Source organism: Lissotriton vulgaris, chromosome 10 (assembly GCF_964263255.1).
Source record: "Lissotriton vulgaris chromosome 10, aLisVul1.2, whole genome shotgun sequence".
Classification (NCBI taxonomy): domain Eukaryota; kingdom Metazoa; phylum Chordata; class Amphibia; order Caudata; family Salamandridae; genus Lissotriton; species Lissotriton vulgaris.
Genome location: NC_141698.1, coordinates 997,643,447 through 997,655,651, shown reverse-complemented (window position 1 = coordinate 997,655,651; position 12,205 = coordinate 997,643,447). Strand labels below are relative to the sequence as shown.

The following is a 12,205-nucleotide window of genomic DNA, read 5'->3' as shown; positions in this document are numbered from 1 at the left end:
CAATTAATTAATTAACAATTATTTACTAATACAAAATATATTCAAAATTATATTAATTAATTAACTAATTAATATTGATTAATTATCAATTAATTATTAATTAAAAATATTAACAAACATATATTAATTAATTAATTATTATTAAATTACTTCCCACCCTATTCCCCTATAAACCCACAACCCGCTACAGAATTACATTACGCAATTATTATCAAAACAAAATTAATGTAATAAAATATTTAATAACATTAATACACACTATTCACACATATTATTACATAAAAATACACTATAAAATATTATATATTATTAAAAAATCGATATTTTTGCTATCTATATTTTATACAGTCGATATTACTTCACTTACCTGAAAAACGATATTTTTGTAGTCGATATTATGTCCAGTCGATATTTTGTCCAGTCTATATTTAAAACTCGATATTATGTCCAGTCGATATTTTGGAGTCGATATTTTGTCTCTATACCTGTGGAAGTGGGTGGCAAGGAGTGGACAGATGGTGCAAGGAAGGCTGTGATGTGTAGATTACCAATACCAAGAGACTGCATACTTACAAATGACCTTATTTCATGTACACCCCGTGATATAGAAAAGGGCTGAGGGTCATTCATCAGGGGCCCAAGTTATTTTGTGTTCCTGCGTTATGAAGATTGTAACCCTGAGTAATGAAAGGCAGCAGGTGTGTTGCCTCTCATTACATTGCTTCAAGGGGCTGTTCCATGGATGGCTCATGGGCGTTCCTATGCATCCATTCGTGGGGTTTGATGCAAATCTCTATCTACAAAGAATTGTACACAGGGATTTGAGCAAAAGCGTTGTGCTTCCCTGAGACAGACTTAATGAGGAGAAATGCTTTATTTTCTCCTAATATTTCTGTGCATGTCTGCTGCACACTTACAAAGAGGAGGAAAATGCAGCCGGGTGGAGAACTCTGCACATACAGTACTAAGACTGTCCTATCTATTTATGTGTGGAGCTCTCCCCTCGACAGTGGAATGTCCACAGTCATAAAGTTACTATGAAATCGTTTATTTATGAATACTGAAACAGAGTAAACCTACACAAAAGTTTACCTTTGTGAATTGAGCTCAAAGTGTATAAATTGCAAATTAATGGTAAGCACAAAATAGAAAGCCATTGAACCAAACGCACCAGAGTACAGAAACAGAAACAAAAGTTTCCATGGTAAATGATTCATCAGTATCTCCTTGCCAAAATAGGATACTATTTATTTCTTTGGTATTTGGTTAGTGTTAACAAACCTAGAGGCTCCTGATCCTAAACAACACAAATATAGGCAAACACAAATATTGATATAGTTTCAGTGTACCCAGAAGGAAATGGGCCGGACTCCTGGAGTTCGGCTGTGCATCGTGGCGATAAGCATACCAGGTGCCCCATTATGTAAAGGGCGCACTTCCCCTCTTTTCACAGGTGCACCTTAAAACAGTTGCACCGGGCACAAACACGGAAAGTGCGCTCATTTACATGGAATGCACTGCCCTCATGGCAGCCACAAACTCGCTTTGCTCTGGGGGCAGCGCATTCAGGTGAAAAACGAAGCTGCTGCTTTTGTAGCTGCTCCATGTTTTCGCAGTGCAAGCGGCGACCCGGCTGCACTTTTAAAGGAGATTAGAGATCCCCTTGCAGGCGGGTGCAGTCAGTGACTGCACCCGCCTGCAAGGGGATATCTGGGGGTCCATAGGACCCCCTTTGCACCCTCCAGAGCGCTGCCCTCCGGAGGCACATTGTACCTGGTGCACTGTCAGAGCGCCTCCTGAGAGTTTCTTTGCCTCTGCTCCCGCATCTGTAATACAGCACAGGGCGCAGAAGCAAAGGGATTCCCTTATTTGGATGGGGCACGCCCCCATGCAAATGAGAGAACAGCCAATAAAGATAGCCCTGGTGCCTTATGCTATCAGCACAGGCATCTGCAGCCCCTTCTGTAATACCAAAGAGCCCTGGGGGTGCGCAAACGCCCATTGTGCCCTTGGGGCACTTATGTAATATGACCCTGAAGGGCCATAAAACACATGGGTGCTTCAGCCCAGGAGCCGATTAGGTTCACAATAGACACAAAAGTATCTGGTTCTGGATTAGTTGCCGATGGAACAAAAACGAAAAGTGACAGTGCAGAAAAGGTTGTTCTCAGAAGGCAGGTTCACAGCATCTCACATGCACAGGTAGCTGTTTAGCCCATGGAGAGCCCACCCATGTTGCTGGTTGGGGTTTGTGGGGGTTGCAGATGTTCATGAACATCAGCAGTCATCAATGGCTGCTCTTCAGTGGCCTGCCTTGGTCTCCTACAAAGGGGGATAGTCGGCTTCCGCCTCACGTCAGTGGCACAGGATCCTTTGGGCTAGCTGGGGGCTTCCACACAAGGTAAGGTCAGCCGGAGCAGCTGGGCAGGCAGGCAGAGCCTCAGCAGGCCACAGTCTTAGATCTAGCCAGAGGCATGAGTAGCAAGCCCCAATATTCTCTAGAATTCACCTTCAGCAACAGAGTTCACCCGCGTCGACAGTACAGATGTGGTTCAGGGAGCCAAACAGCTCCAGGTCATATACACAAAGCTGAAGCGCGGTGTCAGTCATTGTCGAGAGCATCTGGAAGATACAAAGGTTTGGCCAATCGGGCTCAGTCAGTCTGTCCTCTTCAGAGTGGAGCTTCGGAAGGCAGGAGGCTCTGCCTAGATGCATCTCTAAGAGCTCTTGCGTGACGGACTGGCTTTTTCACAACCCCTATGACTTCAGTGATGTAACTTTGATGGCAGCACCCCCATTCCAAAGGATTCAAGGAGATCCAGCACCACTAGGTGCAGAGCTTCCTACTGACTCCATATGTAAAATCTGTAAACAAACAGGATCAATAATTGCTTCATTCTGGGCACACAAATTGGTTATGTCTTTTTGGGCTCATGCAAGGGCATGTCTGTTGGCATTCCTTGAGTATGAAAGCACTTCCATAAGGGCCACTATGCACTCACACAGGGGCATATTATCAAGGGCTTGTGATAGAAGTATCGCCGCTTTTAGCATCCATTTTCGGGCAAAAAGCGGCGATAATTCTATCTCACTATTATCAAGCAAGCGCTAAACTGCTTTAGCGCTTGCTTGATAATGTTAGCGACCGTTTTCAATTATGCCTTGCATGTCATCACTAATGACATGCAAGGTAGGCGTTCCTGACTTAAAGTCCATGAAAACAGTCGCTAACACAACATCGTCCTATTACCAATGCGGCCCGAATCCAGTGGTGAGATATAAAAACGTGCGCTAAGCGAGTGTATCGCATTTCCCTAATGCCTAAATGAAATATGACTAAGCCATACATTACATGGGAGGTGGATAGTCAGGTTACCACCACGCTTGCCTATTAGCAAACTTTTTTTAATCGCATTGGGTTTATTGCAGGATTTCTCCTTCTAAAACCCGCTATCGCTTGCTTTCACATCGCATCTTAGCGCCGCCTTGATAATAGGCCGCTAATGATGCCAGCGATAGACTGCGATAAAAAAAGTGCTAAACGCGCTTAGCGATATTAATCGCATTTTGTTGATAATATCCCCCACACTCTTTAGCCATTCATTCAATTATCCACTTCAATGTATTAGTGCTCTATCTACCTTACTCCTTTTTGCTTGAGCCTCATGCCTAAGTGCATCAACAAATAACAACAAGAACACAACCCTGGTCCTCACGCATGACATTAAAACACTACCCACAGTGGCCAGAGTACCGACACTTTGCCAGCTAGAGCGCTCCCACTGAGTAGCCTGCTACACATCAACAAATGGCGCCTCATCAGGGGTATGAGTCTCTGTGTGAGCACAATTAAAATGCAATACAATATAGTGTAAGCATCCTGTTCATGTCTCCTAACCGCTTCTTTCCTGTACTTCCGCAACTCTCCCCTTCTCTGTCTTTCACCTTCTCATCTTCAGCTCCATTTAACTTCAATAAGGAAACACGCTATTATTGAGATAAGGGCACCCTAATTGTCTTAGTTCAGCAGTCCTTAACCTTCTGACTTCTGTGGGCCCCCACAAAATCAATACTGGAATCCGGGGACCCCCACTGAATCATTATTGGAATAAAGGGACCCGCCACTGAATCATTATTGGAATCTAGGGACCCCCACTGAATCCTTATTGAAATCCAGGGACCCTCACTGAATCATTATTGGAATCTAGGGACCCACACTGAGTCATTATTGGAACCCATGGATCCTGGCCTAAGCAATTTCGATGATTTGAATCGCAAACCATACAAATGATTAAATATTTTATTAAATTCACAAACAACTATAAAATCATCTAAATTGGAATTTTATGGGGAAGGCTGATACTGTTCTAAATTCAGCTGAGGCCACACATGTGCTGTTTGTTCATTTGCACTGCTCCCATTAATCAATCTGATGATACCAACTTAACTTTTAACCTCCAATTTCAAATCCCTTCACATGTACAGAACATTTAAAACTTTTCATGTTTACATTTTGTTTCTTTATTAAAATACACTTTAATAATCTGGTAATATTATTTAATTTTACATGCACTTGCAGAACCCCTGAGAACACATTGCGAACCCCAGGTTGGCTCCCAGTTCATAAGTGTTTTTAACTAATGCCTTAGTTTGTTTTTGTGCTCAGTGCAATGAGATCCGGGTCTGTTTCAAAGGAAACAAACATTTTCTCTGTGAATCTGTCCAGATAGTGCTGGTCCTTTCTAGTGAAACGTTTCACAGCACACAATAAACTAACTGGGGTATTGTAGTGAACGGTCTGCGATGGTCACTGAAGTGGCCTTTTCAAGCAGCATAGTGTTCAGTGTTGAACACATCAGTGTGTTTTCATTGTGCTAGGATCTTGGCACTAACAGGACAATGAGGACATGATGGACAATGTGGAGATGCTCTCACTCTTTAGATGGACCCACAGATGACTCATATTCGAAGAGCTTGGCTCAGTCAGACCACAGAATGATCCTTCCAGGCTTCACTGTCAGCCCAAGAGCACACATCGGGGTGTTGTCCTCCAGCTGCGCCCGCTGCACAAGCATCCATGTCATTTCTGAGCCCACAGCCACACAGGAGAGTCCTTTTCACGAGCACAATGTGCAATTGTTCCTGGGTTCTGTTAGTCATTAACAAAAGAAAACAGAGAGAGTCCCAGGCAGCGCTGGGATGAATGGGCTGTGCTCAGCTGTGCTGGCCACCTCTGCTGGATCTGGTCTGAGTTACTGGAGTATGGCCTTGAGCCCCAGTGGGGAGGGGGCCTGCAGGTGTTTTTACAGGAACCTTAGACCGTGTTTTCACAGAAAGAGGTTGTATTTCACAAGCGGAGACAATGTCTTCATTATTTTTTTGAAATGCAGTGCAATATATTTTATATGGACACAACTGCTTTTCCCCAAATGTGCCCTTGGCTATATCTTAGATCTCTGCCTTTTGAGACCCGCAAATGCAGCCAGCCACCTGCCACTGGCGGCGTGATGCTCTGGTCTCTAGATCAGCGTCTACGAAAATTAAAAAATAAATACATAAAAAGTGCTGTTTGTTGCAGAAGGAACTTGAACTTTATTTTTATATTGCTTGCCTTTAAATTAGTGATGTTCCAATAAGTGGGTGATCATAGATGCACCCTGTCACTCATCCATGCACTCATGCATTCTTTCATATACCTGCTGACTCATTTTTGCATTAACCAACGTGCCCATATACAATAAAACACACTGTAAAAAATAAGAAAACGTTTCCCCAAAATGTGGCAGACTTGTGCTTGCAATAAAAAATATATATTATATATAGCATCAAGTAGCCGCCTTGAAATAGTATTGCACAATCTGTGTCATTGTTTCAAAGTTCCAACATGTCTGCCATCTTTGAGGGGCAAAACAATAAATAATACACTATGCACAATAATATTCCAAGATGGCTGCTCAGTAAAAATTGTGTCGGGCAGCCATGTGGCCAATGGTATTGTGCATTGAATATTATTGCTGCACAGATCTAAGATGGCCACAATAATGCCTCTAAATGTAGCAGTGCCAAGTAGTGGACACAGAGACGGCCTGTTGAGTACCATTTTTTATGTAACAAAGAAAGGGTGACTCCTTTGTGCAGCCACGGGCTGCCCTGCACAGAATGGTATATGTGCAGGGTGCCAACTACCTCCTGGAGATGCTCCCAGGCTGGAGGGAAAAAACACAAATGGTTAAAACCTCCTTTGGAAACTGTGCAATTCTTGATTGGAGATGAAGATAGTACTGGAGTAATCAGCAAGGCAGCGCGCTCCTCTTGACATTAGGCTGGAGAAAAGAACCAGGAAATTCCAGTACAAAATTCAAGGAGAATGCAAATGTCTAGAAGTAAAAGTCAGAGACAAAAATAAACGAAAAGGGCAAAGATTTCAATAACAAACTTGGGAACTAATGCTTTGCAATGGATCTTCGTCTCATAGTAGCCTCTTGAAAGTATGCTTCAAACATGATCTGACATCACATTTGGAATCTCAGACAGTCTCATCTGGACAGACATTGAAAGAAACAAGAAGAAGCCCAGGTTTGACATCCTTCATTCAGCTTTCACCTCTTAAGCCGTGACACCACCGGTCCCAGGTCTGTGCTTGATGCTGCTTGCAGTACATCCCTGTGGGTAACTGTGAGTGCGGAGATGCCTGACCAATCCAGGCAACTTCGATGAGCTGAGTATGGTGTCTATCAATGTGCTGATGGGCAGCTCACAGAGAGCTGTTTCTTTCATTGAGTACAGTCAGTCTCTGGTGAGCTCTTAGTACTGTTCTCATCACAGATCTAAGCAAAGATGTCATAGGCAGCCATCTTGCAATGGTAAAACAATGGTACACTATGGCCAATACTATTACAAGTTTGCCAACTGTGGGATTTAGTGAACTTCAATTGAAATGGGAAGCAAGCAGCCAGGATACATTGTCTGGAGATCTGCAGGACACTGTAAAACACAAACAGGATATAAAAAGGAGAAGGAAAGAAAATAAAGGGGACCTGTCAAAAATGAAAATGGATAAGTAAAGGATTGAACCACCCGCACTGGCAATGAAGCGCGTTCAATTTCAGGCTGATGTGGACATGTGATCAAGCAACATGCAGAGGGCAATAGAGTCATGGACTGAAATGGGCTGATCAACTGTGCCATACTTTAGCTTGTCAAAAGTTGAAGCACAATGGGAATGATACTTTTTGTTACGTACATGGATGGCCTTCCTCTCACAACTAACTATGCCAAGTCACACGTTATGATGGTGGACCCTAGGAACACCAGAACCAAAGATTTTATAGTGAAGAGTCATCTTATCACCAGGGTTGGACATTTTTCTTATCTGGGGATACTTTTTATTCCCGGCTTTCCTGGCAACCCCTTCTAAAGAAAATGTCTTCCAAATTCAAAGCAGTGGTCAATGGGGTTGTTCCCTTGACTAAACGTTTGGACCACACTAATGTGGACGCTATGATTCAAGTCTTTAGGGCCAAGTGGGTGCCATTGGCATGTTATGGTTGTGAAATTTGGGGCCATGTTCCCACATCTCAGCTTCAGATGGTTGAAAATTCATTTTTGAAAATGTTGCTCAAAGTACCAGCTAGCACGGCTTCTGAGATTGTGCTTGAGGAAGTGGGCATGGGTTATAACTCAGATTTGATTGTACTTCCCCCTTTGCTACTTTGCCTGTCTATTTGGCTCAAGGAGGACCTATCTCTGAATAGAACCACTATACAAGACTGCTTGTCCTAGGTTGGCAGGTTAAGCATCCCTGGTTTGCCTATATTCGGTGGATCTTTAAGTCATTGGGATGCCCTGAGTTGTTTACGCACCAGGGAGCTATAGCTAGGAGGGACAGACCATGGCTTAATCACCCTTTTCATGACATGGTTGTTGCAAACTGAGACGCTAGGGCCCTCTTAAAGGGTTCGGTTCATCATTTTGTAATATAATAATAAAATCGGTTCCTGGCGGGGAACCTTATCTGGCTTTAGAGATGTCTAACTTTCATCACAGCTCCTGCTGCCCGAAGGATCTTGATGTAAAATGTCAGCACTATCAGTCTGTATTTGTGATGATATCTCCATTCCTGGCACATTCTCATATCGTCATGGTTTGTCCAATTTTGAGCCATCTTAGGCACAGATTGATTCACCTACCCATGAACTTTACACAAGTGAGGCCTGCCTTTCTCTTTTTTTGCAGTTGCTAAATTCACCCATTATTTGTCTTTATTTGCCTCGTTTTTTATCTGGGGTATTCAGGGGCGATACATTTTTGTGACCCTGGTGTTTTATGCTGTGTATAATTAGTCTGTTTTTATTCTTATTCTGATTTCCAATGTTTTTATTAATGTATTTTGTGGTTTCTAGATGGATTTTAAGTATTTGAATTGTTGTATTTGACGAATAGGCGTTTTTATTATCTGCTATATTGTGTGCTTTTATGATGAAACATTGATTAAAGCTATTCTATTCCAATTCAATTCAATAGGAATGATACTCAAACATACAGGAATGACTTAAAACCCCTCTTGTTATGATTATGTATAAACTAACATATCTATATATTTATGCTTTTTTGCCTCAGAAGAGCCTGACTGATTACTAAACCCATCAGGCCCTTCTAAGAGTGAGGATTATTTTAGTGCAAATCTTGTACCCCAAGGGTTTGACAAAACGGGTAACCAAAATCAAAAACCTAAATAAACCTGTGAAATTTCATGTAACAATATGCCTGTCTACACACTATATCCCGGTATAATAACAATCCACCCTAAAAAGTCCATTAACGTTCACAACCCTTTTAATAATAGGTTCGTCCTAATGCATTTTTTTTAACTTTCCAAAATAAACAAATGAGATCTATGGCATCAGCCATAACTTTTCCAATGAACCAATCAGGCATATTCATTTTGTTATTGTATTGTCACCAAAATAAACTCAGGCCTGCTGTATTGTGCTAAGCTCCCACACAAGGCAACCATTAGAAATACAGTCATAAAGTTCTAAATATGCACAAAACGTGTTAAAACAATATAAAAACCCTCTTAGGGAGGCCTAACAAGGTTTCAAACATTACATATATTTTAACCATGGGGTTTGTCAGAAGGGATAGCGTACACCAGAACTCTTGCTCACTATGATAATCTGTGAAATTCCATTTTACAAAATACCGGTCTACAGTTTTTAACACAGTGTAATAACATTCACCTCTTAGGGGAATATTGGCATTAAAATAAGCTTTACACAATAAGTAAGTCAGATTTACAGCCTTTGTTGTAACTTTACATAATAAATAGTTTCCCAATGAACAATCATGCCTTCTGCCTTTACAATTGACTTGTTCCTGTAACAATCCCAGGGGAATATATGATGTTACAATGCAAACAGTTATAACGTATGCCTTTACGACATGATTTTAACATTTGCAGCATCCATTACAACGCATGAGTTTACAACGCATGCCATCAAAACGCGTTTTTAGAAACTACATTTACAACGCATTCAATTACAACGCATACCATTACAACGCACAATACTTTTAGGGCAAGAGTAGGGTAAGAGTTGGCTAGTGTAGGGGTAAAAATTACTATTCCCACTCCAGTGAGTGCAACAGTAGGGTAAGTGTTGGATAGTGTAGGGGTAAACATACTATTCCCATGTACCCCAAAACCATACCCACCCTAAAACTAAAAAATCCCTATTACTTACCTTATAATGCATTGTAATGGCATGCGTTGTAATGGTATTCGTTATAATTGCATGCATTGTAGTGGCATGCGTTGTAATGGCATGCGTTGTAATGGCATGCGATTTCAAGGCAGCTGCATTGAAATGACTGTGTTGTAAAGGTAGTGCGTTGTAATAACTGCGTTGTAATGGTTGTTTCCCATCCCAGGGCAATGGTATTAAGTGTAAACCTTCCTAGAAGCCAATCATCAGGCATATAGTCATAATAATAAGGGTATGCACACAATTGCAGTTGACATAACAATATACAGCCCATCTAAGAGGGCTTAACCAGGCTTATCAAAGTGAAAATACTCTATCACCAGAGTTTGCCAGAGGGATAACCAGCACTAAAACTCCTGCTTGCTCCATTGATCTGTGCAAACCCATGTACCAAAAACCCTGGGGCAGATTTGCAAGCCCCTTGCAACACTTTAGCGCCACCGTTACGTCACTTTTTGTGACACAGCGGTGGCGTAAACAATGCACCACGTTGCGGCCTATTTACAACGTGATGCATCTAGGGAGATGCGTCACCTTGTAAAGCCCTGCGTCACATAATATCTGCGTCAGGTATAATGTATGCAGGGTGGGCGTTCCCACCTAGGAAAGCCTCATAGAAGTGACGCAGTGAAATCAACAAGATTTCACTGCGCTACTTCTAGGGCGCAAGGGTGGTGCAAGGGTTTTTCACGCAGGCACAGGGAAACTGACGCATCTGTACGGATGTGTCAGTTTCTTGTAAATAAGCTCCCCTGTCTATAGCAATTAACAAGTATAATACCAACCCCTAAAGTCCTCTTGGCTTTAACATATGCTTTTCGCAGTAAATAAGATGGGCCTACTGCCTTTGTAATAATATTTCATATTAAACAGAATAGATCTATGATTTCTGACATAACTTTCCCCAATGACCAGTCAGGCCTATTGCCTTTATCCTGGGTGTGTCACCATAACCCACCAAGTCCGGGTGTATTGTGCATAAACTTTCCCACGGGGCAATCATCAGGCATATAAACATAAATGTGCGAGTCTGTGCAGAATTACAGTTGACAAAACAATATACAACTTCTCCTAAAAGGGCTTAACTAGGATTATCAAAGTACATAGTACCCCTGGGGTTTGTCTGATGGGATAACCAACACCAAACCCTTGCCCACTTCAGCAATCTGTTGGAATCCATGTAACAAAATACCTGAGTATAGGCTTTAACATAGTGCAATCACATTTCACATTTAAAAGTCTATGGGACTTTGAACAAGTTTCTCACAATAAATAAGTCAGACCTGCTGCTCTGTCAAGCCAGACCTAAAAATAGATTTTATAGAAAAGAAAAGGTTGCTATCTTTACTGCAGCATCCACTTTTCAAACGCTTTAATCTTTGTTCGCTCCCCGGTGTTGTTGCACCTATCGCTGATTATAAATATGAAGGCTTTCTGGAATGATAAAACATTAACAGGATATGTAGAATACTGACCCAAGATGGCTGCCATGTTTAAAATCAGATTGGGAGCAGTGCACAAGGACTGGACAGCAAGCTGTGAGAAAAGCATCTGCAAAATGGATGCAGCAGAAAATGAACCATTTGGTTTTCTGTAACATAATTTTTATCAGATGCATTTGTCAGTGCATTCTCCCAGTACAATAGTCCCTTGTGCATTCCAGTGGAGGTAGATGTACACAACAACACATCTTGTATTAACCTACAGGAGTATCAATGTTTTTAAATTGGCTGTGATTGGCATTGTATGGAGATTCCAAGGTAAACATGCCAATCCATGAAAGAGTCTGACCGAAAGTCTCTTTATGTAATTATATACAATACATTATGGGACATATTTACAAGCCCCTATCACCACAGGAACGTTACTTTTTGAAACTTTCCTCTGGCGATAATCCCTTAGTTTTATCTATTTATCTACAAGGCGGTATTAAGCCACTTAACGTCGACTTGTAAATAAGGCCAACTTTCATATTGGGTGTGGGTTAGCGCTGTGACACACTCTAGCTGCACATAAAAGGGGCATATTGTAGGTGTGCGCTTGACTAAGGAGTGCGCTCTCTCACCCTCCTGAGGCGGATGCCGGAAGGTCTTGCTATCCCTTTCGCTCTTGCTGATCTTTTTAAAAAATTTGTGTTATTTAGACTTTGTGTTATTTAGACTTCTGCTTGATTAATAAGCTTTTAACCTGGACACACGGCTGAGACCTTGTAGAGATCTCTCCCCCCCCCTCGCTGCCTGGCCACTCTCAGCCGAGTACCGACGCTGAGAGCCGGTCTCGGGTAAGCGATCTAAAAACAGCGGCCGTATTGGGTGTGGGTTAGCGCTGTGACGCACTCTAGCTGCACATAAAAGGGGCATATTGTAGGTGTGCCCTTGACTAAGAAGTGCGCTCTCTCACCCTCCCTTGAGGCTAATGCCGGGAGGTCTTGCTATCCCTTT

General features: G+C 42.1%; 1 protein-coding gene across 2 annotated transcripts in view; it reads left to right on the top strand.

Moving 5' to 3' along the window:
- The window catches only part of NHSL2 (NHS like 2), a 1,157,127-nt gene that overhangs the window by 290,461 nt on the left and 854,461 nt on the right, over nucleotides 1-12,205 (top strand). The window lies entirely within an intron of this gene.